Genomic DNA, 6232 nt, shown 5'->3' on the forward strand with positions numbered 1-6232 from the left:
CCAACAAGGTGAAAGACTGGTACTCTGAATATAAGAATGTGGTTGTGTAAGACACTGATGAAAGAAACACAAATATGTTTCAAAAATGATGAAAAAAATACAAAACATTGATGAAGATGACACAAACAGAAAGATATAGCATGTTCATGGATTGGAAGAATATTATTAAATTGTCTCTATTACCCAAGACAATCTACAGATTCGAGCAATTCCCATCAAACACCAATGGCATTTTTCACAGAACTAGAACAAGAATCCTAAAATTTGTATGGAACCACAAATGGCCCTAAATCATGAAAGCAATCTTAAGAACAAAGTTGGAGTTATCACAATCCAGATTTCAAACTATATTATAAATCTATAGGAACCAAAAGAGTATGGTTACATAAACACATAGATCAATGGAACAGAATAGAGATCCTAGATATAAACTCATATGGCCAATTAACATATGGCAATAGAGGCAAGAATATACAAAGGGGGAAAGAACAGTCTCTTTGTTAAATGGTGTTGGTAAAACTGGACAGCTACATACAAATGAATGAAACCAGACTACTTTTGTACTCCATATACAAAATAAATTCAAGATGGATTAAAGACCTAAATCTGAGATCCAAACACACAAAACACCCAGAAGGTACATCAATAAACTCTTTGTAAGGGGCACCTGGGGGCTCCTAAGTGACTGCCTTCAGCTCAGGTCATGAACCTGCAATCCTGGAATGGAGGCTGGCGTGGGGCTCCCTGCTCAGTGGGGAGTCTGCTTCTCCCTTGGACCCTCCCCCATCTAGAGCTCGCACTCTTTCAATCAAATAAAATCTTAAAAAAAAAATAAATAAGCTCTATGATCTTAACATAAATGCGCCTGACTGGACTGAACTGATGCCCTCAGTTTCCACAGGCTTGCGATGACGACTTAGGTGCTTATTTTCCCCACGGGGTTGTGGTGTTTGGGGTCTTTTTGTCCAGACTCCTGGGCCTGCTTTAGGATTTTGTGATGTACCAACACAGTGGCCAGAAGCGGCACTGGACTTTCACCAGTGAGGGGCAGCTGGCACGACTGTGGGCCAACACCAACTGCAAATTCAAATGCAAAGTGCTGGCCAATGGGAAGTTTCTTCCAAATGATCCAGTCTTCCTTGAGCCTCATGAAGAAATGATGCTTTGCAAATACTATGAGAAGAGATTATTAGAATTCTATTCTGTGTTTAAGCCAGCAATGCCAAGGTCTGTTGTGGGTACAGCTTGTATGTATTTCAAGCGTTTTTATCTTCATGATTCAGTAATGGAATATCACCCCTGGATAATAATGCTAACTTGTGAATTTTGGCCTGCAAAGTAGATGAATTCAATGTATCTAGTCCACAGTTCGCTGGAAATCTGTGGGAGAGTCCTCTTGGGCAAGAAGAGGCACTTGAACAGATTTTGGCATATGAACTACTTCTTATACAGCAACTTAATTTCTACCTTATTGTCCACAATCCTTATAGACCCTTTGAGGGCTTTCTCACTGATTTAAAGACTCACTATCCCATGACGGAGAATCCAGAGATGTTGAGGAAAACAGCTGATGACTTTCTTAATAGAATTGCATTGAGGGATGCTTACCTTTTATACACACCTTCCCAAATTGTCCTGACTGCCATTTTATCTAGTGCATCTCGAGCAGGAATTACTATGGAGAGTTATTTGTCAGAAAGTCTGATGGTGAAAGAGAACAGAACTTGCTTGTCACAGTTACTAGATATAATGAAAAGTATGAGAAACTTGGTAAAAAATATGAGCTACCCAGATCTGAAGAAGTTGCTGTTCTGAAACAGAAGCTGGAGAGATGTCACTCTGCTGAGCTTGCCCTTAACATAATTACGAAGAAGAGGAGAGGCTATGAAGATGATGATTAGGTCTCAAAGAAACCCAAGCATGAAGAGGAAGAATGGACTGACGATGACCTGGTAGATTGTCTCTAACCATTTGAAACTGACTTTCCAATGCTACCAATCAACAGAAGGATGAAGCATATCTGGCATTTAACTTTATTGAAAAATGAAATAATATGAAAGCATCAAATATATTAAACTTTTCTATGTTATTTTTTTCCTTTCAGGATAGCTTTATGTTAAATAAAACCTCTGAAAGGAGCCAGAATAGCACCTGGTTTAAATCATCTTGCCCCATCATGACTAATATCAAATCAGTCTACAGTAGTCAAAGCTATAATTTATATGCCTATATTGTTTTCAACAAATTAAAAGAAGCAAACCTGTTTTTTAGGGGGAAAAAAGCACAAAGAAAGGTCACAAAAAATAAAAATGAGTAATCAGCTTTAAATACGCTAGAGAATGTTTTTTTGCCCTCTAGAAACCTTTATAAATGCCTTCTTAAATGTCACCGTGATATACTTAGCTTTCTTGTATGTAACTACTGAACTACAAAATGCACTTCAACTGTCAAGTGCTTTAACTGAAATTGAAAGCCAGTTACCCAGGGTAATCATAATCAGTATTTGTTGTCCTCAATTAGTTACCTGAAAACATTACCAAATAAGTTCTGAAGAAGAAATCAAATACGTAGTCTTGAATATTGGTCTAGATAAAAACCTGGTATAGGTCAGTAGATGGTTTTGAAACTGAACATACCATTTGTTACTAACACATTACTCAGGTGAATCCATATAAACAGGTGTTATAGCTACTAAGAACTTTTCAAATTAAATATGTTCAAGAATTTTAATTCAAATTGAAGTGAGTTGATATAAAATGTAACTGCAGAGTATGGTACTAAAATACTTGGATATGATCCTGGCTGTCTATTTCACTTCCGTGACTCTGGTCAAGTTCTAAAGCTCTCTGTGCCAATTTCCCAAGGAGCAAATGGGGAAAATAATGCCCACTTTTCCTAGGATTAATGGGAACAGGGCTTACATACACTAAGTGTTCAACATATTAATAGCAAAAAAATAAGCTCTTTGTCATTGGTTTTAGCAATATTTTTTGGATCTTTCTACTGAGGGAAGGACAACAACATCAAAAACAGAAAATAGGGTCTACATCAAACTAAGCTTTTGCACAGCAAAGGAAACCATTAACATATCAAATAAAGGAACACTCTGAAAGGGAGAATATATTTGCAAATGAGATATCTGATAAGGAGTTAATAACAAAAATATATAAGGGACTTCTACAACTACACACTAAAAAATAATCCCATTAAAAAATTGGCACAGGACCTAAATAGCCTTTTTCCCCCCCAAAGAAAACATACAGGTGGTCACAGACATATAAAAAGATGTTCAACATCACTTGTCATTGGGGAAATGCAAATCAAAACCACGATGAGATATCACCTCATACCTGTCAGAATGGCTAGCATCAAAGAGACAAGAAATAACAAATGTCAGCAAGGATGTGGAGGAAAGCTAACCCTCATACACTGTTGGTGGACTGTGATCGGTGTAGCCACTGTGGGAAACCTTATGGAGGTTTCTCAAAAATTAAAAATAGAGGGCGCCTGGGTGACTTAGCTGGTTAAGTGCTTTCCTTCGGCTCAGGTCATGATCCCAGAGTCCTGGGATTGAGTTCCACATTGGACTCTCTGCTCAAGCGGGGAGTCTGCTTCTCTCACTCTGTGTTCTCCTTCTCTCTCAAATAAATAAAATCTTTAAAAAAATTAAATATAGAAATACCAAAATCCAGAAATTCCACTTCTGGGTATTTACCTGAAGAAAATGTAAACACTAATTCAAAAAGACATTTATTGTAGCATTATTTACAATAGCCAAGATATGGAAACAACTTAAGTGTCCACTGGGAGATGAATGGATAAAGAAGATATGGTATATACGTACATAGGGATATACAATGGAGTATTACTCAGATATAAAAGAATAAAATCTTATTTGCTATAACATGGATGGACCTAGAGGGTATTATGTTAGGTTAAATAAGTCAGAGAAAGACAAATACTATATATGATTTCATTTACATGTGGAATTTAAAAATCCAAACAAATTAATAAAACAAAACTGAAACAGCCTCAAATACCATTTGCCAGAGGGGAGGAGGTGGGGGAGATGGGTTCAATAGGTGAAGGGAATTGAGAGGTACAAACTTCCAGATAAAATAAGTCACAGGGATATAGAGTACAACATAGAAAATGTTGTCTATAATATTGAATAACTATGTATAGTGACAGACGGTGACTGGACTTTTCATGTTGATCGTTTTGTAATATATATAAATGTCAAATCACTATGTTGTATATCTGAAACCAATATAATATTGTATGTCAACTATACTTAAATTTTAAAAATTAAATTCCTAATGCTTCCAGAGACTGTGGACATCCATACCACTGATGCAAGAAGTATTTTCATCTTTTTTTATTCATGTTGATTTTATTCATGTAAGTAGTTTATTTATTTTTCTTTCTTTTTAAAAATTATATTTGAGAGAGAGAGAGAGCACATGAGCAGGGGAGAGGGACAGAAGGAGACGAACAGTGGGAGAGGGAGAAGCAGACTCCCCGCTGAGCAGGGAGCCTGATGAGGGGCTCAATCCCAGGACCCTGAGATCACAACCTGAGCTGAAGGCTGATGCTTAACCATCTGAGCCACCCAGGCACCACTTCATTTGTATTTAGGTTTTCAATTTTTTCCCAGTGATTATCGGGAATATATTATAAGAAAAGAAAATGTAGTCATTATCAAACATTGAGTTATGCATTAGGATTTTTTTTTATAAGACATAGGTATTCACTAAAAAATGTACTACTTTAAAATGGTAAAGCCAGTCATATTATTTTAGTTTCAGTAAATTTAATTTACTTAATTCAAAAGGAGAGGTCTTCTCCCTTTTGTTACTGACAACCCAATTGTGTGGGCAGCAACCAAAGGGCTCAGTTTTACAAACCTGCATTACCTTGTCCTTCTCTCAAACAGCAAAGGCCAAGTAATGTGATTTTGGCCAAGTAAATATAAGTACAAGTAGCTGACAGATCTCCCTGGAAATCTCCTTTCAAGTGAGTAGAGTCAGCATATTCATGCCCTTTTACCCTTTACCGTCTCCTTTCCTTCGGCCTGGTGAGCGTATGAGAGCTGATGCTGGAACAGCCAGCTTAAGACCATTAATGAAAAGCCAAGAAAAGTCTCAGAAACCTGGACTCGGATACCTTTTAGCAGCGGGTGCAATGCCCGCAAATACCTGCCTTCAGACTTACTGGGTGAGTGGACTATAAATCCCCAATGTAAGTTATAGGACACCGTGGGCAAATTCTATCTCCAACAGTTAAAGGGCTACAGGGAAAAATAAATAAAAAGGAAGCAAATTATGTGTATTTTAGGAGGTGGAGTATAAGAAATGATCATTTTTAAGGACTATTTTCAAGTCTGCTTTTCTGTACTTATAGGTGATTGGCAAGATTTCATCTTCCCATAAGGTATTCAATCCTAAGAGAAGCTTGTAGCATTCTCGTCCCTTTCACCTATTCTTTAACAAAGAGGTCTTCCCTCAGGGAACTATTTCTGAGCTCTCACTCATAGGTAATTGAGAGACTGTCTCCAAATTCTTTTTTAGTTCCTTTCCCTAATTTCTGATTCTTTTTCTTCAATACCCCATTACTTTCCTTCTCACCCTACTCCTCTCCTTTGCTTTTATCTCTTAGCTTTTCTTTACCTCTATTTTGTCCTTTTTCCCCTTTTTATGCATTTTTAAATATATATTGCAATTCTGAAAAATCAGTTATTTTATTCTTTCTCCCACCATTCCAAATGTTTAAGCGACTGAAACTATGGGAAATATTAAAAAGTCATTTTAGTAGGCAAATATAATGACTAATACTGTCAGTGGACTGGCTATACACACACACCCATAATTCATGTATAAACAAATATACATGTATATCTACACATTATATATACTGGTTGGTGTTCTTTAGAGAGAGCTTTGTTACGAAATGGTAACATATCACTGCAAAAAAGAAAAAGTTCTCTTGGTACTTCTTGATCTCAGTGGTTTTCATAGCATGACATAGTACTTGTTGGTATACAATGTCAGTGTGTATGCATGTACTACACGCACTTAAAAAATTTTATTCCAGGGCAGATTTAAAGCAACTTCCCCATTTCTTATACTAAACATGATGTTAGTCTTAAAGGTGCTTGCTCACTTTAAAATTATTTCTCTAATTCTTTAATGAACTTGATTTTGGAGCTTTCCCCCACAATTTCTACCTCCAG

At 36.7% G+C, this 6232-nt stretch overlaps 1 pseudogene; it reads left to right on the plus strand.

Moving 5' to 3' along the window:
* The first annotated feature begins 997 nt into the window (after positions 1–997).
* Positions 998–1967, plus strand: LOC113920292 (annotated as a pseudogene).
* The last annotated feature ends 4265 nt before the right edge of the window (positions 1968–6232 follow it).

The sequence above is a fragment of the Zalophus californianus genome, chromosome 3, assembly GCF_009762305.2.
Source record: "Zalophus californianus isolate mZalCal1 chromosome 3, mZalCal1.pri.v2, whole genome shotgun sequence".
NCBI classification, from domain to species: domain Eukaryota; kingdom Metazoa; phylum Chordata; class Mammalia; order Carnivora; family Otariidae; genus Zalophus; species Zalophus californianus.